Source organism: Bufo bufo, chromosome 1, assembly GCF_905171765.1.
Source record: "Bufo bufo chromosome 1, aBufBuf1.1, whole genome shotgun sequence".
NCBI lineage: Eukaryota > Metazoa > Chordata > Amphibia > Anura > Bufonidae > Bufo > Bufo bufo.
The window spans coordinates 46,030,468-46,055,724 of NC_053389.1; the positions used below are offsets into that span (position 1 = coordinate 46,030,468).

General features: G+C 47.6%; 1 protein-coding gene across 2 annotated transcripts in view; it reads right to left on the reverse strand.

Annotated features, from left to right (window-relative positions):
* Positions 1-22,080, reverse strand: part of LOC120994177 (neuroblastoma suppressor of tumorigenicity 1) — a 37,376-nt gene extending 15,296 nt beyond the window's left edge. The window contains exon 1 of one of the 2 annotated variants that reach the window (XM_040422622.1): positions 21,771-22,080. The gene's annotated coding sequence lies outside the window, so the exon portion shown is untranslated. Of the gene's footprint in view, positions 1-16,654; positions 16,678-21,770 lie in introns of those variants that run through there. The other variant, XM_040422632.1, reaches the window with a different exon arrangement.
* Between the last annotated feature and the right edge of the window lie 3,177 nt (positions 22,081-25,257).

Sequence of the window (25,257 nt, forward strand, 5' to 3'; positions counted from 1 at the left end):
GGATTAGATACACAGCTCAGGTGACAGTATCACACATGATAGGATTAGATACAGCAGCTCAGGTGACAGTATCACACATGACAGGCTTAGATACAGCAGCTCAGGTGACAGTATCGCACATGATAGGATTAGATACACAGCTCAGGTGACAGTATCACACATGACAGGCTTAGATACACAGCTCAGGTGACAGTATCGCACATGATAGGATTAGATACACAGCTCAGGTGACAGTATCACACATGATAGGATTAGATACACAGCTCAGGTGACAGTATCGCACATGATAGGATTAGATACACAGCTCAGGTGACAGTATCGCACATGATAGGATTAGATACACAGCTCAGGTGACAGTATCACACATGATAGGATTAGATACACAGCTCAGGTGACAGTATCGCACATGATAGGATTAGATACAGCAGCTCAGGTGACAGTATCGCACATGATAGGATTAGATACACAGCTCAGGTGACAGTATCACACATGATAGGATTAGATACAGCAGCTCAGCAGACAGTATCACACATGACAGGCTTAGATACACAGCTCAGGTGACAGTATCACACATGACAGGCTTAGATACAGCAGCTCAGGTGACAGTATCGCACATGATAGGATTAGATACACAGCTCAGGTGACAGTATCACACATGACAGGCTTAGATACACAGCTCAGGTGACAGTATCGCACATGATAGGATTAGATACACAGCTCAGGTGACAGTATCACACATGATAGGATTAGATACACAGCTCAGGTGACAGTATCGCACATGATAGGATTAGATACACAGCTCCGGTGACAGTATCGCACATGATAGGATTAGATACACAGCTCAGGTGACAGTATCGCACATGATAGGATTAGATACACAGCTCAGGTGACAGTATCGCACATGATAGGATTAGATACACAGCTCAGGTGACAGTATCGCACATGATAGGATTAGATACACAGCTCAGGTGACAGTATCACACATGATAGGATTAGATACACAGCTCAGGTGACAGTATCGCACATGATAGGATTAGATACACAGCTCCGGTGACAGTATCACACATGATAGGATTAGATACACAGCTCAGGTGACAGTATCGCACATGATAGGATTAGATACACAGCTCCGGTGACAGTATCGCACATGATAGGATTAGATACACAGCTCAGGTGACAGTATCGCACATGATAGGATTAGATACACAGCTCAGGTGACAGTATCACACATGATAGGATTAGATACACAGCTCAGGTGACAGTATCGCACATGATAGGATTAGATACACAGCTCAGGTGACAGTATCGCACATGATAGGATTAGATACACAGCTCAGGTGACAGTATCACACATGATAGGATTAGATACATCAGCTCAGCAGACAGTATCACACATGATAGGATTAGATACACAGCTCAGCAGACAGTATCACACATGATAGGATTAGATACATCAGCTCAGCAGACAGTATCACACATGATAGGATTAGATACACAGCTCAGGTGACAGTATCACACATGATAGGATTAGATACACAGCTCAGGTGACAGTATCGCACATGATAGGATTAGATACACAGCTCAGGTGACAGTATCACACATGATAGGATTAGATACACAGCTCAGGTGACAGTATCACACATGATAGGATTAGATACAGCAGCTCAGGTGACAGTATCACACATGATAGGATTAGATACACAGCTCAGGTGACAGTATCGCACATGATAGGATTAGATACACAGCTCAGGTGACAGTATCACACATGATAGGATTAGATACACAGCTCAGGTGACAGTATCACACATGATAGGATTAGATACACAGCTCAGGTGACAGTATCACACATGACAGGCTTAGATACACAGCTCAGGTGACAGTATCACACATGATAGGATTAGATACACAGCTCAGGTGACAGTATCGCACATGATAGGATTAGATACACAGCTCAGGTGACAGTATCACACATGATAGGATTAGATACACAGCTCAGGTGACAGTATCGCACATGATAGGATTAGATACAGCAGCTCAGGTGACAGTATCACACATGACAGGCTTAGATACACAGCTCAGGTGACAGTATCGCACATGATAGGATTAGATACACAGCTCAGGTGACAGTATCACACATGATAGGATTAGATACAGCAGCTCAGGTGACAGTATCACACATGACAGGCTTAGATACAGCAGCTCAGGTGACAGTATCGCACATGATAGGATTAGATACACAGCTCAGGTGACAGTATCACACATGACAGGCTTAGATACACAGCTCAGGTGACAGTATCGCACATGATAGGATTAGATACACAGCTCAGGTGACAGTATCACACATGATAGGATTAGATACACAGCTCAGGTGACAGTATCGCACATGATAGGATTAGATACACAGCTCAGATGACAGTATCACACATGACAGGCTTAGATACACAGCTCAGGTGACAGTATCACACATGACAGGCTTAGATACAGCAGCTCAGACAGTATCACACATGACAGGCTTAGATACACAGCTCAGGTGAAAGTATCACACATGATAGGATTAGATACACAGCTCAGGTGACAGTATCACACATGATAGGATTAGATACAGTAGCTCAGGTGACAGTATCACACATGACAGGCTTAGATACACAGCTCAGGTGACAGTATCGCACATGATAGGATTAGATACACAGCTCAGGTGACAGTATCACACATGATAGGATTAGATACAGCAGCTCAGGTGACAGTATCACACATGACAGGCTTAGATACACAGCTCAGGTGACAGTATCGCACATGATAGGATTAGATACACAGCTCAGGTGACAGTATCACACATGATAGGATTAGATACAGCAGCTCAGGTGACAGTATCACACATGACAGGCTTAGATACAGCAGCTCAGGTGACAGTATCGCACATGATAGGATTAGATACACAGCTCAGGTGACAGTATCACACATGATAGGATTAGATACACAGCTCAGGTGACAGTATCACACATGATAGGATTAGATACACAGCTCAGGTGACAGTATCGCACATGATAGGATTAGATACACAGCTCAGGTGACAGTATCGCACATGATAGGATTAGATACACAGCTCAGGTGACAGTATCACACATGATAGGATTAGATACACAGCTCAGGTGACAGTATCACACATGATAGGATTAGATACACAGCTCAGGTGACAGTATCGCACATGATAGGATTAGATACAGCAGCTCAGGTGACAGTATCACACATGACAGGCTTAGATACACAGCTCAGGTGACAGTATCGCACATGATAGGATTAGATACACAGCTCAGGTGACAGTATCACACATGATAGGATTAGATACAGCAGCTCAGCAGACAGTATCACACATGACAGGCTTAGATACACAGCTCAGGTGACAGTATCACACATGACAGGCTTAGATACAGCAGCTCAGGTGACAGTATCGCACATGATAGGATTAGATACACAGCTCAGGTGACAGTATCACACATGACAGGCTTAGATACACAGCTCAGGTGACAGTATCGCACATGATAGGATTAGATACACAGCTCAGGTGACAGTATCACACATGATAGGATTAGATACACAGCTCAGGTGACAGTATCGCACATGATAGGATTAGATACACAGCTCAGGTGACAGTATCGCACATGATAGGATTAGATACACAGCTCAGGTGACAGTATCGCACATGATAGGATTAGATACACAGCTCAGGTGACAGTATCACACATGATAGGATTAGATACACAGCTCAGGTGACAGTATCGCACATGATAGGATTAGATACACAGCTCAGGTGACAGTATCACACATGATAGGATTAGATACACAGCTCAGGTGACAGTATCGCACATAATGGGATTAGATACACAGCTCAGGTGACAGTATCACACATGATAGGATTAGATACAGCAGCTCAGGTGACAGTATCACACATGACAGGCTTAGATACAGCAGCTCAGGTGACAGTATCGCACATGATAGGATTAGATACACAGCTCAGGTGACAGTATCACACATGACAGGCTTAGATACACAGCTCAGGTGACAGTATCGCACATGATAGGATTAGATACACAGCTCAGGTGACAGTATCACACATGATAGGATTAGATACACAGCTCAGGTGACAGTATCGCACATGATAGGATTAGATACACAGCTCAGGTGACAGTATCGCACATGATAGGATTAGATACACAGCTCAGGTGACAGTATCACACATGATAGGATTAGATACACAGCTCAGGTGACAGTATCGCACATGATAGGATTAGATACAGCAGCTCAGGTGACAGTATCGCACATGATAGGATTAGATACACAGCTCAGGTGACAGTATCACACATGATAGGATTAGATACAGCAGCTCAGCAGACAGTATCACACATGACAGGCTTAGATACACAGCTCAGGTGACAGTATCACACATGACAGGCTTAGATACAGCAGCTCAGGTGACAGTATCGCACATGATAGGATTAGATACACAGCTCAGGTGACAGTATCACACATGACAGGCTTAGATACACAGCTCAGGTGACAGTATCGCACATGATAGGATTAGATACACAGCTCAGGTGACAGTATCACACATGATAGGATTAGATACACAGCTCAGGTGACAGTATCGCACATGATAGGATTAGATACACAGCTCCGGTGACAGTATCGCACATGATAGGATTAGATACACAGCTCAGGTGACAGTATCGCACATGATAGGATTAGATACACAGCTCAGGTGACAGTATCGCACATGATAGGATTAGATACACAGCTCAGGTGACAGTATCGCACATGATAGGATTAGATACACAGCTCAGGTGACAGTATCACACATGATAGGATTAGATACACAGCTCAGGTGACAGTATCGCACATGATAGGATTAGATACACAGCTCCGGTGACAGTATCACACATGATAGGATTAGATACACAGCTCAGGTGACAGTATCGCACATGATAGGATTAGATACACAGCTCCGGTGACAGTATCGCACATGATAGGATTAGATACACAGCTCAGGTGACAGTATCGCACATGATAGGATTAGATACACAGCTCAGGTGACAGTATCACACATGATAGGATTAGATACACAGCTCAGGTGACAGTATCGCACATGATAGGATTAGATACACAGCTCAGGTGACAGTATCGCACATGATAGGATTAGATACACAGCTCAGGTGACAGTATCACACATGATAGGATTAGATACATCAGCTCAGCAGACAGTATCACACATGGTAGGATTAGATACACAGCTCAGCAGACAGTATCACACATGATAGGATTAGATACATCAGCTCAGCAGACAGTATCACACATGATAGGATTAGATACACAGCTCAGGTGACAGTATCACACATGATAGGATTAGATACACAGCTCAGGTGACAGTATCGCACATGATAGGATTAGATACACAGCTCAGGTGACAGTATCACACATGATAGGATTAGATACACAGCTCAGGTGACAGTATCGCACATGATAGGATTAGATACACAGCTCAGCAGACAGTATCACACATGATAGGATTAGATACACAGCTCAGGTGACAGTATCGCACATGACGTGCGTCAGTGAATGGTGCGGATGAGTCGCCGTTGCATTAGACGCCGCTGTTGTGGTGATGGGTCTCAGTGCCGAGCATGTGGAGACTGTGGCCCCCGGGGGTCACTAATATGTCGGTTCCTGGCAGTAATTTGCAGTTGTTGTGCAGACAGAGGAACGTGTCAGTAGTTGAGCTTCACCTTCAAGTACAGACGGCCCCAGCACCCTGAGCGCAGGAATGTCCCGCCGCCCGGGGCTGGAATTCAGTTTGGCTGAACATGAAGCACTTCAGTATCTCTCCATCTACAAGACTGATGTCTCCTTAACCCCCTAGTATCCGCAGCAGGTGCTGGAGCACTCCCCAATCCTCCGGGGACTACAACTCCCAGCAGAATGGGATCATGTAGAGAAGGGGGTCCAAGACCCCTGACCTGACTTTTGTCATTTTACATATTGGAAATGTCTGGATTTAAATGTCTGCAGCAGGGGCGCACCACCAGTGAGGCCAGGTGAGGCGATGGCAGCACCCGGTAGGGGCAAGAGGGGGGCAGCGGAAGGGCCGTGGGCAATGAGCGCTTTCATTGTGGCAAAGGGGTTAGGTTAAGAAATTGGCATGGGGGGGGGGGGGCGCCGTTTCAGTTTACGCTTCAGGCAGCAGAAAGTCTAGGTGCACAGGGGTCCTGTGAGATGCCAGGGGTGAGGGGGCATAAGTCCAGGTTCCTGAACGTTCAGTCTGCGTAACCCCCGCTCCGACCAAATGGCTGATAACATAGAACAATAGCCTATTCGCCATTCCTTCCGACCGCACAGGGTCTAGAGGGACAGTCCTCGATTTCGGCCCTGTCCTGGGAAACGTGCCTCATGTCCTGATCCACGAGCACAATGCTAAAGAGGAGCCGTCAGCTCCCTGCTCCACCTCTGCTGTCAGCAGTTTTGTGCAGGCGGATCCCATGCGGTGACATCACCGCGTCTACTGCTCCGATCCGCAAGGGTTGTCCCACAAATAATATTCGACAGTTTTCTAACCAGCACCTGGATCTGAATACTTAAATTGCATGTAATTAAAAATGTATTATAGCCAGTGAGTTATTAAATAAAATGTATCTGTATAGCGCCACCTGCTGTTTGCTCTTGTTTTTTTATTTTTATTTCTCTGTTCTGCTCACGCTCAGTTTCAGCCTTTAGCTGTCACTAGCTTCAGCAGAAGGAACACACCCCTTAGAAGGGACACACCCCCTGAGATAAAGCTGCAGCGGCCAGGACACGCCCCCTGAGATAAAGCTGCAGCGGGCAGGACACGCCCCCTGAGATAAAGCTGCAGCGGCCAGGACACGCCCTCTGAGAAAGGACACACCCCCTAAGCCGACAGCTTGAAATACATTTAGCAGAATAATTGGAGTAATGAATGTGGAGATCTCTGGATCCATGTGAGGTGCAGGGCTGGTCCTAGGTTTGTTAGGCCTCTTGCACACGACCGTATGGATTTTTCTGTATTTTGCTGTCCGTTTTTTGTTTCCGTCGTGTTTCCGCTCCCGTTCTGTTTCCGTTCCGTAACTCCGCTAAAAATTCTCTGTATGGTTTCCGTATGCGATCCGTTGTTTGCGGATCGCAAACAGAAACATATAATTTGTAATCATTACTGCAATGTACAGTAATGTTTTCTAACAGTATACACATGGGCAAAGTGGGCACGGACCCGCAAAAAAAACGGATGACATACGGATGTGTTGCATATGCATTCCGTATTTTTTGCGGACCCATTGACTTGAATGGAGCCACGTATCGTTATTTGCGGGGAATAATAGGACAAGTTCTATCTTTCAGAGGAACGGAAATACGGAAACGGAATGCATACAGACCGCAAACAGAATCTGCAAAAACTGAACAGAAACGAAAAAAAAAACAACTTTGTGTGCAAGAGGCCTTAGGCACGAATGTATTTTTATTCCGTTTCCGTTCCGTTTTTTTTGCGGACCGTATACGGAAACATTCATTTCAATGGGTCCGCAAAAAATACGGTAGTCAATCCGTGTGCATTCCGTTTCCATATGTCCCTTCCATAAAAAAATAGAAAATGCCCCATTATTGTCCCATTACGGACAAGGGTAGGACTGTCCTATTAGGGGACAGTTGTTTCGTTCTGCAAAATACAGAATGCACACAGATGTCATCCGTATTTTTGAAGGATCAGTTTTTTGCGGACCGCTAAATACATACGGTCGTGTGCAAGAGGCCTTAGGCCTCATGCACACGACCGCTGTTTTGGTCCGCATCCGAGCCGCAGTTTTTGCGGCTCTGATGCGGACCCATTCACTTCAATGGGGCTGCAAAACCACAAAAGATGCGGACAGCACTCCGTGTGCTGTCCGCATCCGTTGCTCCGTTCCGTGGCCCCGCAATAAAAATATAACCTGTCCTATTCTTGTCCATTTTCCGGACAAAAATAGGCAGTTATATCAATGGCTGTCCGTGCCGTTCCGCAAATTGCGGAACGCACACGGACGCCATCCGCGTTTTGCGGATCCGCGGTTTGCGGACCGCAAAACACACAACGGCTGTGTGCATGAGGCCATAGAAAGAGATTGTCATGTACTAGATAATCATGGGATAACCTCCTGGCAGAGAAAGGGTGTGATCCAGAAGGATGGTGTGTTGCTCTAGTCACATTCAGAGCAGCATCATAATTCTGCTCAGAGGAAACAGTGCCGCTGGTTTTCTGTTAGGCCTCCTGCACACGAACGTGTGCTGCCCGTTGCCGTATTGCGGACTGCATTTGCGGATCCGCAATACACGGCTGCCGTTCTGGGGGCATTACGCATCACGGATGCGGACCCATTCACTTCAATGGGTCCGCAAATCCCGAGATGCGGAATGGAAGTACGGAACGGAACCCTATAGAAGCACTAAGGCCTCATGCACACAACCGTTGGTGTGTTCCGTTCCGCACAATGGGGTTCCGTTGTTCCGTGATCCTTTTCCGTTTTTGTTTCCGTGTGTCTTCCGTTATTTTTGGAGGATCACCAGACATGAAGGAAAGTAAAAAAAAGTCAAGTCAAGTTTGCCATGCAAATGATAGGAAAAAAACGGACGCGGACGCGGATGACAATCTTGTGTGCCTCCGCATTTTTTCACGGTCCCATTGACTTGAATGGCTCCGCGAACCGTTTTCCGTGAAAAAAATAGGACAGGTTATATTTTTTTGAAAGACTGGAACCACGGATCACGGACGCGGATGACAAACGGCGCATTAGCCGAGTTTTCAACAGACCCATTTAAAGTCAATGGGTCCGCAGAAAATCACGGAAAACGGAACAACGGACACGGAATACAACAACGGTCGTGTGCATGAGGCCTTAGGAGTGCTTCCGTGGGGTTTCCTCCAGTACTTCGGTTTCGCAAAAAGATAGAACATAGAACCGGGCGGCCTTGGTATCCAGCCATCTGGCTCGCCCCCCATCCCTGCACTCTGGTAGTTACGGCCCCTGACCGGTAAATTATTTGCACATGGAGCTGAGCCGCCAGTAATCCCGGAGAATGTCAACCATTCCCTGCGACGACGACGACTCTTGCTCGATGTCCGCGCTGATGAGGTACGAGCCCGAAAACCTTGACGTCATCGTCCCTCGGGCACCAATTACAGGACCCGAAATTCCAGCCCGTAACCCCAGATTTACAGAGGAGTCTGAAGAATAGCAGCACTTTCCCATAGACGCTTATAGGAGATTTCTGCTCAAGGCGAAACCCATTAACAGACCCTGGACCAGTTACAAAAATCCCAGTAAGTATAAAGCCTTGATTTCTGAGCGATATCTGTTCCTGGGAAAGCTGGGTGGTTGCCATTGGGGACCTTACGGCAGGAGAAAGTAAAAGCTTGAGGTTCTTGGATCCCAATGCAAAATCGGACTGGGATCCCCAAACATTTCCTTGGATACCGGTTGCACCCCAGTAGCTCGGACACCGACTACCAGTTATACAGCGTTACGTCTGCCTTGGCGTCAATGCTGCAGATTTTGCACAGAAATTATAATACCAGCGAAGTGCACGTATCCCGACCTGCTGTGTGCACTTTACATCCGCGGCATATGATACTGGCGCTGGGTAAAATCTGAACAGATTCTGCACCAAAGTCTTCAGCGGTAGTTCTGAACCGTGTGGTCCTACCCTAAAAAATCTGGCTGGCCCGGGGGCGGCTGCAGTGGCTGCCATATTAGTTGTCTCCAATATCCTGACAGTAACTCTCCTCTCTGTTCTCAGGTTGATCTCTGACCTTTTGGTAATGTTTAGTTTCCTGTTAGAAGGCAGGGTACTGACCCACAAGACAGGGGACTGGGCGCCGTATATACCACCGGGCACATGGGACTGGGCGCCGTATATACCACTGGGCACATAGGACTGGACGCTGTATATACCACCGGGCACATGGGACGGCGCTGTATATACCACCGGGCACATAGGACTGGGCGCTGTGTATACCACCGGGCACATGGGACTGAGCGCTGTATATACCACCGGGCACATAGGAATGGGCGCTGTGTATACCACCGGGCACATGGGACTGAGCGCTGTATATACCACCAGGAACATGGGACTGAGCGCTGTATATACCACCGGGCACATGGGACTGAGCGCTGTATATACCACCAGGAACATGGGACTGAGCGCCGTATATACCACCGGGCACATGGGACTGAGCGCCGTATATACCACCGGGCACATGGGACTGGGCGCTGTGTATACCACCGGGCACATGGGACTGAGCGCCGTATATACCACCGGGCACATGGGACTGGGCGCTGTGTATACCACCGGGCACATGGGACTGAGCGCTGTATATACCACTAAGAACATGGGACTGAGTGCTGTATATACCACCGGGCACATAGAACTGGGCGCTGTATATACCACCGGGCACATAGGACTGGGCGCTGTATATACCACTAAGAACATGGGACTGAGTGCTGTATATACCACCGGGCACATAGAACTGGGCGCTGTATATACCACCGGGCACATGGGACTGGGCGCTGTATATACCACCGGGCACATGGGACTGAGCGCTGTATATACCACCAGGAACATGGGACTGAGCGCCGTATATACCACCGGGCACATGGGACTGAGCGCCGTATATACCACCGGGCACATGGGACTGGGCGCTGTGTATACCACCGGGCACATGGGACTGAGCGCCGTATATACCACCGGGCACATGGGACTGGGCGCTGTGTATACCACCGGGCACATGGGACTGGGCGCTGTGTATACCACCGGGCACATGGGACTGAGCGCTGTATATACCACTAAGAACATGGGACTGAGTGCTGTATATACCACCGGGCACATAGGACTGGGCGCTGTATATACCACCGGGCACATAGGACTGGGCGCTGTATATACCACCGGGCACATGGGACTGGGCGCTGTATATACCACCGGGCACATAGGACTGGGCGCTGTATATACCACCGGGCACATAGGACTGGGCGCTGTATATACCACCGGGCACATAGGACTGGGCGCTGTATATACCACCAGGAACATTGGACTGGGCGCTGTATATACCACCAGGAACATGGGACTGGGCGCTGTGTATACGACCAGGAATATGGGACTGGGCACTGTATATACCACCGGGCACATGGGACTAAGCGCTGTATATACCACCGGGTACATGGGACTGAGCGCTGTATATACCACCAGGAACCTGGGACTGGGCACTGTATATACCACCAGGAACATGGGACTGGGCGCTGTGTATACCACCAGGAATATGGGACTGAGCGCTGTATATACCACCGGGCACATGGGACTGAGCGCTGTATATAACCACCGGGCACATGGGACTAAGCGCTGTATATACCACCAGGAACATGGGACTGAGCGCTGTATATACCACCAGGAATATGGGACTGAGCGCAGTATATACCACCAGGAATATGGGACTGAGCGCTGTATATACCACTGGGCACATAGGACTGGGCGCTGTATATACCACCGGGCACATGGGACTGGGCGCTGTATATACCACCAGGAACATGGGACTGGGCACTGTATATACCACTGGGAACATGGGACTGAGCGCTGTATATACCACCAGGAACAGGGGACTGAGCGCTGTATATACCACCGGGCACATGGGACTGGGCGCTGTATATACCACCGGGCACATGGGACTGGGCGCTGTATATACCACCAGGAACATGGGACTGAGCGCTGTATATACCACCAGGAACATGGGACTGGGCGCTGTGTATACCACTGGAAACCGGGGACTGAGCGCTGTATATACCACCGGGCACATAGGACTGGGCGCTGTGTATACCACCAGGAATATGGGACTGGGCACTGTATATACCACCAGGAACATGGGACTGAGCGCTGTATATACCACCAGGAACATGGGACTGAGCGCTGTGTATACCACCAGGAATATGGGACTGGGCGCTGTATATACCACCAGGAATATAGGACTGGGCGCTGTGTATACCACCAGGAATATGGGACTGGGCGCTGTATATACCACCGGGCACATGGGACTGGGCACTGTATATACCACCAGGAACATGGGACTGGGCGCTGTATATACCACCAGGAACATGAGACTGGGCGCTGTATATACCACCGGGCACATGGGACTGGGCGCTGTATATACCACCAGGAATATGGGACTGGACGCTGTATATACCACCGGGCACATGGGACTGAGCACTGTATATAACCACCGGGCACATGGGACTGAGCGCTGTATATACCACCAGGAATATGGGACTGAGCGCTGTATATACCACCAGGAACAGGGGACTGGGCGCTGTATATACCACTGGGAACATGGGATTGGGCGCTGTATATACCACCAGGAACATGAGACTGAGCGCTGTATTTACCACTGGAAATATGGGACTGAGCGCTGTATATACCACTGGGAACCTGGAACTGGGCGCTGTATATACCACCGGGCACATAGGACTAAGCGCTGTATATACCACTGGGAACATGGGACTGAGCGCTGTATATACCACCAGGAACATGGGACTGGGCGCTGTATATACCACCAGGAACATGGGACTGGGCGCTGTATATACCACTGGGAACATGGGACTGAGCGCTGTATATACCACTGGAAACAGGGGACTGAGCGCTGTGTATACCACCGGGCACATGGGACTGAGCGCTGTATATACCACCGAGTACATGGGACTGAGCGCTGTATATACCACCGGGCACATGGGACTGAGCGCTGTATATACCACCGGGCACATGGGACTGAGCGCTGTATATACCACCGGAAACAAGGGACTGGGCGCTGTACATACCACTGGGAACATGGGACTGAGCGCTGTATATACCACTGGAAACAGGGGACTGAGCGCTGTGTATACCACCGGGCACATGGGACTGAGCGCTGTATATACCACCGAGTACATGGGACTGAGCGCTGTATATACCACCGGGCACATGGGACTGAGCGCTGTATATACCACCAGGAACATGGGACTGGGCGCTGTATATACCACCAGGAATATGGGACTGGGCGCTGTATATACCACCGGGTACATGGGACTGAGCACTGTATATACCACTGGAAACAGGGGACTGAGCGCTGTGTATACCACCGGGCACATGGGACTGAGCGCTGTATATACCACCGGGCACATGGGACTGGGCGCTGTATATACCACCAGGAACATGGGACTGGGCACTGTATATACCACTGGGAACATGGGACTGAGCGCTGTATATACCACCAGGAACAGGGGACTGAGCGCTGTATATACCACCGGGCACATGGGACTGGGCGCTGTATATACCACCGGGCACATGGGACTGGGCGCTGTATATACCACCAGGAACATGGGACTGAGCGCTGTATATACCACCAGGAACATGGGACTGGGCGCTGTGTATACCACTGGAAACCGGGGACTGAGCGCTGTATATACCACCGGGCACATAGGACTGGGCGCTGTGTATACCACCAGGAATATGGGACTGGGCACTGTATATACCACCAGGAACATGGGACTGAGCGCTGTATATACCACCAGGAACATGGGACTGAGCGCTGTATATACCACCAGGAACATTGGACTGGGCGCTGTGTATACCACCAGGAATATAGGACTGGGCGCTGTGTATACCACCAGGAATATGGGACTGGGCGCTGTATATACCACCGGGCACATGGGACTGGGCACTGTATATACCACCAGGAACATGGGACTGGGCGCTGTATATACCACCAGGAACATGGGACTGGGCGCTGTGTATACCACCAGGAATATGGGACTGGGCACTGTATATACCACCGGGCACATGGGACTGGACGCTGTATATACCACCGGGCACATGGGACTGAGCGCTGTATATACCACCGGGAACATGGGACTGAGCGCTGTATATACCACTGGGAACAAGGGACTGGGCGCTGTATATACCACTGGGAACAGGGGACTAAGCGCTGTATATACCACTGGGAATATGGGACTGAACGCTGTATATACCACCGGGAACATAGGACTGAGCGCTGTATATACCACTGGGAACATGGGACTGAGCGCCGTGTATACCACTGGGAACAGGGGACTGAGCGCTGTATATACCACTGGGAACAGGGGACTGAGCGCTGTATATACCACTGGGAACAGGGGACTGAGCGCTGTATATACCACTGGGAACATGGGACTGAGCGTTGTATATACCCGGGATTATGGGACTGAGCGTTGTATATACCACTGGGAACATGGGACTGAGCGCCGTGTATACCACTGGGAACAGGGGACTGAGCGCTGTGTATACCACCGGGAACAGGGGACTGAGCACTGTGTATACCACTGGGAACATGGGACTGAGCGCTGTATATACCATTGGGAACATGGGACTGAGCGCTGTATATACCACTGGGAATATGGGACTGAACGTTGTATATACCACCGGGAACATAGGACTGAGCGCTGTATATACCACTGGGAACATGGGACTGAGCGCTGTATATACCACTGGGAACAGGGGACTGAGCGCTGTATATACCACTGGGAACATGGGACTGAGCGTTGTATATACCCGGGATTATGGGACTGAGCGTTGTGTATACCACCAGGAACAGGGGACTGAGCGCTGTATATACCACTGGGAACAGGGGACTGAGCGCTGTATATACCACTGGGAACAGGGGACTGAGCGCTGTATATACCACTGGGAACATGGGACTGAGCGTTGTATATACCCGGGATTATGGGACTGAGCGCTGTGTATACCACCAGGAACAGGGGACTGAGCGCTGTATATACCACTGGGAACATGGGACTGGGCACTGTATATACCACTGAGAACATGGGACTGAGCGCTGTATATACCACTGGGAACATGGGACTAAGCGCTGTATATACCACTGGGAACATGGGACTGGGCGCTGTATATACCACTGGGAACAGGGGACCGAGCGCAGTATATACCACTGGGAACATGGGACTAAGCGCTGTATATACCACTGAGAACATGGGACTGAGCGTTGTATATACCACAGGAACAGGGGACTGAGCGCTGTATGAACCATTGGGAAGAGGGGACTGAGCGCTGTGTATACCACTGGAAACAGGGGACTGAGCGCTGTATATACCACTGGGAACAGGGGACTGAGCGCTGTATATACCACTGGGAACATGGGACTGAGCGTTGTATATACCACAGGAACATGGGACTGAGCGCTGTATGAACCATTGGGAAGAGGGGACTGAGCGCTGTATATACCACCGGGAAGAGGGGACTGAGCGCTGTATATACCACCGGGAACAGGGGACTGGGCGCTGAATATACCACTGGGAACAGGGGACTGAGCGCTGTATATACCACTGGGAACATGGGACTAAGCGCTGTATATACCACCGGGAATATGGGACTGAACGCTGTATATACCACTGGGAACAGGGGACTGAGCGCTGTATATACCACTGGGAACATGGGACTAAGCGCTGTATATACCACTGGGAACAGGGGACTGAGCGCTGTATATACCACTGGGAACATGGGACTAAGCGCTGTATATACCACTGGAAACAGGGGACTGAGCGCTGTATATACCACTGGGAACATGGGACTAAGCGCTGTATATACCACTGGAAACAGGGGACTGGGCGCTGTATATACCACCAGGAATATGGGACTGAGCGCTGTATATACCACGGGAACATGGGACTGGGCGCTGTATATACCACTGGGAACAGGGGACTGAGCGCCGTGTATACCACTGGGAACATGGGACTAAGCGCTGTATATACCACTGGGAACAGGGGACTGAGCGCTGTATATACCACTGGGAACAGGGGACTGAGCGCCGTGTATACCACTGGGAACAGGGGACTGGGCGCTGTATATACCATTGGGAACAGGGGACTGAGCGCTGTATATACCACTGGGAACATGGGACTGAGCGCTGTATATACCACTGGTAACAGGGGACTGAGCGCTCTATATACCACTGGGAACAGGGGACTGAGCGCTCTATATACCACTGGGAACATGGGACTGAGCGCTCTATATACCACAGGAACAGGGGACTGGGCGCTGTATATACCACTGGGAACATGGGACTGAGCGCTGTATGAACCATTGGGAAGAGGGGACTGAGCGCTGTATATACCACTGGGAACATGGGACTGAGCGCTGTATGAACCATTGGGAAGAGGGGACTAAGCGCTGTATATACCACCGGGAAGAGGGGACTGAGCGCTGTATATACCACCGGGAAGAGGGGACTGAGCGCTGTATATACCACCGGGAACAGGGGACTGGGCGCTGTATATACCACTGGGAACAGGGGACTGAGCGCTGTATATACCATTGGGAACATATACAGTGAAATCCCGTTGAGATGACCACCCCACACTATAAAGAAACGTGGTCTTCTTGAAGAACATGGCCAGGATGCATAGTATATGCTGGAGCTGAAAACTGTCACAGGAATTCTGCTCTGGTGGTCTTCTCTCATAGGTGGTCCATTGGTAATGGGTACTAGGTGCTATATAACACTGGGAAATGACCGCCATGGATACAGCACTGGGAGCCATGAAAATTCATCTACCTGAAATTTTTGTTTCCTGTAGTCCGCAGGCAGCACAAGTACATATGGAAACTGTGCCGCCGCAGGACGTCCAGGAAAAGGGACTTTATAGTATGTACTATATATCACTGCGCAGTTCCTATAAGAACCGTATAATAACCAATCACAGCTGCTGAATTCACTGACCATTATAAATAACGGATGAAGAGTCTGCACAGAGCAAACCAGGGACGTATCCAAGATGTCCGCCGCGGCTTCATTCCTTCCCATCTATTAGCTGCATTAATCCCGTCTGCTGTGGTGGGATCTGACAGGATGTCCCCCATTACACTCCACACTCCCAGAAGTCACCGGAACCACCGCGCTCCGCACAGATGTGCAGCACAAAGCTGAGCTTACATCCCCCGGCTGGTCGCTTCCCATCCCATTCTCCAGTCTCAACCTGTTTCCCATGACTGAAATTCCCTGCAGTCACTTCCCCAATAATAAAATATGGAAATTATGAGCTTTTTGTTTTTGAGAATTTTTGGTCTAAAGTCAAAGGTCAGAATTATACTGAAAGCAAAACAGTATACGGTATACAGTATAATAAGCCTGCAGCCACGCAGATCCCCATTAGGGGACAATATCGTAGCAGTTGTATTCTTGTACATAGGAGCAGTATTATAGTAGTTATATTCTTGTACATAGGAGCAGTATTATAGTAGTTATATTCTTGTACATAGGAGGCAGTATTATAGTAGTTATATTCTTGTACATAGGAGCAGTATTATAGTAGTTATATTCTTGTACACAGGAGGCAGTATTATAGTAGTTATATTCTTGTACATAGGAGGCAGTATTATAGTAGTTATATTCTTGTACATAGGAGCAGTATTATAGTAGTTATATTCTTGTACACAGGAGGCAGTATTATAGTAGTTATATTCTTGTACATAGGAGGCAGTATTATAGTAGTTATATTCTTGTACATAGGAGCAGTATTATAGTAGTTATATTCTTGTACATAGGAGCAGTATTATAGTAGTTATATTCTTGTACATAGGAGCAGTATTATAGTAGTTATATTCTTGTACATAGGAGCAGTATTATAGTAGTTATATTCTTGTACATAGGAACAGTATTATAGTAGTTATATTCTTGTACATAGGAGCATTATTATAGTAGTTATATTCTTGTACATAGGAGCAGTATTATAGTAGTTATATTCTTGTACATAGGAGCAGTATTATAGTAGTTATATTCGTGTACATAGGAGGCAGTATTATAGTAGTTATATTCTTGTACATAGGAGGCAGTATTATAGTAGTTATATTCTTGTACATAGGAGGCAGTATTATAGCAGTTATATTCTTGTACATAGGAGCAGTATTATAGTAGTTATATTCTTGTACATAGGAGCAGTATTATAGTACTTATATTCTTGTACATAGGAGCAGTATTATAGTAGTTATATTCTTGTACATAGGAGGCAGTATTATAGTAGTTATATTCTTGTACATAGGAGGCAGTATTATAGTAGTTATATTCTTGTACATAGGAGCAGTATTATAGTAGTTATATTCTTGTACATAGGAGCAGTATTATAGTAGTTATATTCTTGTACATAGGAGCAGTATTATAGTAGTTATATTCTTGTACATAGGAGGCAGTATTACAGTAGTTATATTCTTGTGCATAGGAGCAGTATTATAGTAGTTATATTCTTGTACATAGGAGGCAGTATTATAGTAGTTATATTCTTGTACATAGGAGCAGTATTATAGTAGTTATATTCTTGTACATAGGAGCGGTGTTATAGTAGTTATATTCTTGTATATAGGAGCAGTATTATAGTAGTTATATTCTTGTACATAGGAGCAGTATTATAGTAGTTATATTCTTGTACATAGGAGGCAGTATTACAGTAGTTATATTCTTGTGCATAGGAGCAGTATTATAGTAGTTATATTCTTGTACATAGGAGGCAGTATTATAGTAGTTATATTCTTGTACATAGGAGGCAGTATTATAGTAGTTATATTCTTGTACATAGGAGCAGTATTATAGTAGTTATATTCTTGTACATAGGAGCAGTATTATAGTAGTTATATTCTTATATGTAGGGCAGCGTCACAGTGTTTAGTTTATCCTCTGGTTAGGCTGATATTTGGGGTGATATACATGTTTTCCTTCAGTATAAAACATCCAAACGTTTCTGGGAATTTACATTCTGCACAGGACGGAGTCAGATATTTCCATGCACTCAGTGATACAATATTAAATCATGGGGAGACTTTGTTGTAGCTACAATACATTGTTATAACTACGTGACGTATGATGGAGTTGTTATACTGATACATCTGTGATCGGCTGAAGGCAGTAAAGACTGCACAATGTGAGGTTTTAGATGTCATTAATATTCATTTCAAAATGTGAATTTTCTAAAATGCCGTAAGTAAAAAAGCAAATAGCACAGGACGTTAGGGAATGCTGAGAGTAGTAGTTTAAGAACTGCAGGTTAAAAACAACTGTTCTGATTACACTGAGCAAGTCAGTGGCGTTTATACCAAGAATAGCGATAGCGTGCAATCACTAAAATGCATCCTAGTGTATGACCTGAGCCTTTACCAGTGCTATATGACTGTCCTCATTCATACAAGGCTACAATTATTCCAGATGCCTATATGGTACAGATATGATGAAAAAAAAAATGAAATCACAAGTGATTGGTTGTTTAACACAACTTTGGAAAACCCATAAAAACATAGCAGACTAGATGGAAAGTTGACCTGGCAAAGCATATGGGTGCCAGGGCGCCAACGAGCTATTCTGTCTTTCTCAGTGTATAAAGATAAAGGGCTAAGATACCAACTGAATCATTGCCCGCCTAGGTGAAGGAACGTCTAACTATGGCAGCAGTGCCTAGTAAACTCAGCTCTGCTACATCCAGCTTGTTAGATACTGCCAGAGGACAATGTCTGCGTGGAGCTTATGACATTGCTGCAGAGGTGCACCACCAATGAGGCCAGGTGAGGCGATCGCCTCAGGCAGCAGAAGGGCCATGGGGAATGAGCACTCTCATTGTGGCCAAGGGTTTGGGTTAAAAAATTGGCATTGGGGGGGGGCGTCGTTTCAGTTTTCGCCTCAGGCAGCAGAAAGGCTCGGTGCCCCCCTGCATTGCTGTCTTTGACTGATCTTAGATGTGTGACATTTATAGGTCCATCTGTTTTCGTTGCAATGCCACCAATTTTGAGAGCCCGTGACACAGCTCTAGGCTGAGGTCTGTAGGCACCATTTATTCTTTGGGCTCAAATAAATAACCCAATACATCACTAGGACCTAAAAAAAAAATGGCACATTTTACAAACGTGTCGAGAAAATCGGAGCAAAAAGTTGATAATCACGGCGCATGTTTTATCAGGATAATTTTTTAAAGGGCCAGACACAAACATTGACCCCCGAATAAAATAATATTGTTACGAAAAGATAAAAATTTTTATCAATATTTAAAAAAATATATATATAATTCAGAGTGTAGAAAAAAATGAGAACCTCCGGAAGCGGATCGCAAATGGGAAATTCTACAGCAGCCAAGAGAAAATGGCAATGACTGAGAAAGTGTAACGTGCGAAACGCGTAAGCCGTTAGTAGATCCGTGTTCATCGGCACCGCCAATAAAGAATGCGCTTAGGGCGCCGCCACACGTTCAGGTTTTTGGATGAGGTTTTTTTAAGCCAAGATCGGGAGTGGGACGCAAAAGGTGAGAAAGTATTAAGGACAGATGTGACTTTTCTTTTCTTTTCATCCACTCCTGGTTTTGGCTTCAAAAACTGCATCCGAAAACCTGACCGTGTGACCGTACCCTTATGGAATTTCAGTGAAGTGGTGGATCTTCTCCGATTTGATCGGCGGGGGAAAATTTTTTAACAAATTGGATAAATGTATTGAGTGAGGGATCCTGTCAATGTGGGCGTCGGGTCGGCTGTATTTCGTGGTATCTCACGCCTTTATTTCATGAACTGGTAATTTTAAGGGGGGGGGGGGGTGATTGTCAGTTCCTCTGGAGATCACAGGATCTCCTTTCTTAGTTCACAGATAAGGTGGTGAATGGACTGGAGATGGGGGTATATTTCTAAATTTAAGGGTTCATATAAGGTTTGGGGGGGGGGGGGGTTACTTTTTCATCAGAGGGCTGTATACCGTATTTTGGGGGAGAAGGTTTTGCTATTTAAAGTGGACTGTGCTTTTTATGTTTTTAAGGGAAGGGGTTTTTATATATATATATATTGGGGGGGGGGGGCTGGCCGTTGCATTTAATAGTTTGGGGAGGAATTGTTTCAATATTTAAAGGGGGACCCAGCAGCATTTAGTTGTTTTTTGGGGGCAGGTAATAAAATATGGTATTACTGGGGAGCAGCCATAGTGGGTACGGATTATTCTGGGGTAGTAACCACGCTACGAGTCATTGATAATTGAGTTTGAGAGGTCACATGTACGAATTGTAAAAGATAGAAATTTAGGGTTTTAAGGGGGGCGAAAGGCAAAGGAAGGACACCAGCAGTGACTGTGGATTATTATTACGTATTACAGCTCAGTTATCGCCATGTGACCGTTTCTATAAGGCGCTCGCTCGGACACTATAGCGGAGCATCTGGACGCTTTTTGGGAACATTTTGTTCTGGTTTGACCCCATGAATGAAGTGTTATTGCAAATTCTTCCTACGTTGTTATGAACGCACAGAAAACCGTGCTACAACGTAACAAAGGATCTTCTTAAAGGCACAGACTATAGTTACATGGACACTATTATTATATGTTTGAAGATCTGCCCTAAATCTTACTTTGGAAGGGAAGGGGGGGGGGGGGGTTGTTCTGCAAGGAGGAGGAGGGGGAAGGGGGGGGGGGGGGGGGTTCACCTGGAAGTTTGAAAGGCTTGCTCCAAGGATCTCATCACCAGTCATCCTAGGGTTAACATTTAGACAAGTGCAACAGTTGAAGCATGGAAGGATCTCGGACTCATCTGCTTACGGAGGAACAATAGCTGTTTGCCCCAAGAGCTTCCCATCTAAAAGCCTCCAGCTCCATAGCCTATAGACGACCCCTTTAACCTTGTGCTGCTCCCTCCTTATCCTAAGGAGGAGGAAAGGGCACTTACCAGAAGGAGAGTCAGGGGGAATTCCATACAGTGCTTCCCTAAGGCTTGCAATCCATCCAGGGTCCTTGTACCAGGCTGCAAAACTAGGACCCCAGTAAAGAGACAGAGGGAGTGAGCAGGGAAGGAGAGAGCTGTCTCCTCTGCAGAACCCAAGTCAGCACTGAACCCGCCTCTCCTAATAGGGAAAAGACATCCAAAATCCTCCTCTGCCCACTCCTGGAGGAGAAGGGGGGACAGGCAGCTGTGAGCACAGTCCTTGGGACCAACATCAAGAGCTCAGTCCCAGCATCTCTCAGCCCTGGGACTGCAGGGTGCAGGTACTGGCTGACACTGGAGGGGAGGGAGCACAGGGGTGGGATCTGCTTGTGGTCTCTTGTCTCCAGGAATTTCATCATCAAACTCAAACTAATAACTGAGGAATTCCCGGCTGGACACTTTGGCTCCAAGAGCTTCGCCCTTCCCCTATAATGGGGGGCTACAGGCAGCGGCGTGGCCAGTATGGGGGTGAAGGGCAGTCACAGGACTTAAAGGGATTCAGTTTTCCTACTTGATGGTCTACTGAAAAGTTCTAAAATGACAGGCTGACTTTCATTTTCAAGTTCACTGCTTACTGTCAGTGAATGGGAACATTCTTGTTTACATCCAGGAGACAGGGGCGGACTGGGAACTTAAAGTGGCCCCGTTTTGTAGTTGGGTCCAAATTGATGGAAGGCAGGACCAGCAATACCGTATTGTGGCACATTATACCGCCCCACACCACAGTGCATCACAAAATACATCCCCAAAAACTTCCACTGGGCGGCCCCCCCGGGCATTGGCCCACCGGGAAATTTCCCTGTAAGGTCTATGGCTAATCCGTGTATAAAAGGTCTCAACCAGCTGTGTTTGTTACACTGTATCAGCTCTGACAGGGCACCGTACTATTGTTAGGGCTCTTTCACACTTGCGTTATTGTCTTCCGGCATAGAGTTCCGTCGTCGGGACTCTATGCCGGAAGAATACTGATCAGGATTATCCTAATGCATTCTGAATGGAGAGTAATCCGTTCAGGATGCATCAGGATGTCTTCAGTTCCGGTACGGAACGTTTTTTGGCCGGAGAAAATACCGCAGCATGCTGCGCTTTTTGCTCCGGCCAAAAATCCTGAAGACTTGCCGCAAGGCCGGATCCGGGATCAATGCCCATTGAAAGGCATTGATCCGGATCCGGCCTTAAGCTAAACGTCGTTTCGGCGCATTGCCGGACCCGACGTTTAGCTTTTTCTGAATAGTTACCATGGCTACCGGGACGCTAAAGTCCTGACAGCCATGGTAAGTGTAGCGGGGAGCAGGGGAGCAGCATACTTACCATCCGTGCGGCTCCCCGGGCGCTCCAGAGTGACGTCAGGGCGCCCCAAGCGCATGGATCACGTGATCACATGGATCACGTCATCCATGCGCATGGGGCGCTCTGACGTCATTCTGGAGCGCCCGGGGAGCCGCACGGACTGTAAGTATACCGCTCCCCCGCTCCCCGCTCCTACTATGGCAACCAGGACTTTAATAGCGTCCTGGGTGCCATAGTAACACTGAAAGCATTTGGAAGACGGTTCCGTCTTCAAATGCTTTCAGTACACTTGCGTTGTTACGGATCCGGCAGGCACCTCCGGCAACGGAAGTGCATGCCGGATCCCAACAACGCAAGTGTGAAAGAGGCCTAAGATTGTTACAATGTATCCAATCAGGTAAAACTTATATCGATTCAATTGTAGCAAATTCTAAGCTGTGAGATGTATGAAGGCTCTACCGGTTATCATCTAGAACAGGGAGGGCACAACCTTTTCTGGTTGGGGGCCACATTGTCAGACTGAAGGAATCCCAAGGGCCGAAAATAAAAGTTAAAGGGATATTACCAGCTGATATACTGTATGTATTGCATATTGTACATGCAGTATATACTGTGAATGTCTGGTTACACCTCCAGGACTCCCATCTAATGGGAGAATACATGAAAAATGCATGTGAGCAGCCACAAGACATAGGCATACATGTCTGTTACCAGATGGTTGGGGGCCGCACAGAATAATATCAGGGGCCGCAGGTTGTGCACCCCTGATCTAGAGGTTTCAAAAGGGGATTTACAGTCACTGACAGCAAGCAAGAAGTGAGGCTTTCAAATACAAAGGGGTTTTCCAGGCTCCTGATACTTATGGTCTATCCTCAGGCTAGGTCAATGATATCCAGGGGGTGATGATCCCACACCTCACCCCCCCCAGCGCTAGCAGGGGTGCATTGGGAATCTAAAGTGGCCCCATGTCGTAGGAGGGTCTAAATTGACAGGAGCTAGCATTTTGAGGGTAGGTTCACACAGTTCTTTGGAGGAGGATTAGAGGCACATTTTCCAGCCAGAGTCAGAAGTGGATTCAACAGGAAGAAGGAGAAGGCCTCATGCGGTGGGCAAACTGTGGATCCATAAAATACGGATACCGGCCATATGCGTCCCGCACTTTCCTCGGTCCCTATAATGGAAACATCCATTCTTTTTCGCAAAATGGACAAGAATAGGACGTGCTCTATAATTTGCGGAATGCCCGCAAGGATGACATCCACTTCTAGCGTTGGCTGAAAAACCTGCGTCAAAAGCGCGGAGGCCGCCGCTTTTGTAACTACTTGTAATGCAATGAGCATTCTGGAGCATCTATTGTTAGAACTCTGCATTGCACATTTCCTCTATTATTCCTACTAGAATTACAACTGGGTGTTACTATCACTCTATTTAAATGGAAGTGCCCCTACACAGTCTAGCATGGACCCCGTGGTCGGACCCATACTGGTTGGTATTATTTCTTTATATACTCCCTCATTGGTCTTGGTAGAAGGTGCTGGGCACTTTATATTTATACTATATGTGGTAGTTTGATCCATTCCCACTACTTGTTTGCATCTCCATCCGGAGTTTATTACATATATTAAAGGGGTATTCCCATCACAATGATCACTGTTTAATCTGCTAATCATGTGCCAGTGATCATTTTTGTAAATATATTGTATTGGCAAATTCCCACCCTTCTTGATAAAATTCTTTCCCTCCTACCTCATTGTTGTCATATGACACGGCCACCGCTCGCCTCCCGAATTCAAGAGCAGCGCTTGCGCAGAAGACACTTTATTATCACCCAGCTGGCCACTCATTGCAGTCCTGAACGCGCACGCTGCTGCGCATGCGCAAGGCCTATTTCTTCAGTGTCGCACCTCATACAGAGCCGCGCATGCCCTGTATGCAGCGCGGCTCTGTATGAGACGCAGCACTAAAGAAATAAGCTTTGCGCATGCGCGGCAGCGTGAGCTCTCAGAACTGCTGGGTGGGGAAAAAAAATGTCTTCTGCGCCCAGGGATTCGGGAGAGAAGCGGTGGCCATAGGAGACACATGAACGAGCACGCAAGGAGTGTGATGTCAGAAAAACAGAGGCGTGGCAGGGCTTCCCTCAAACTGCCTAAGCCCGCACCCA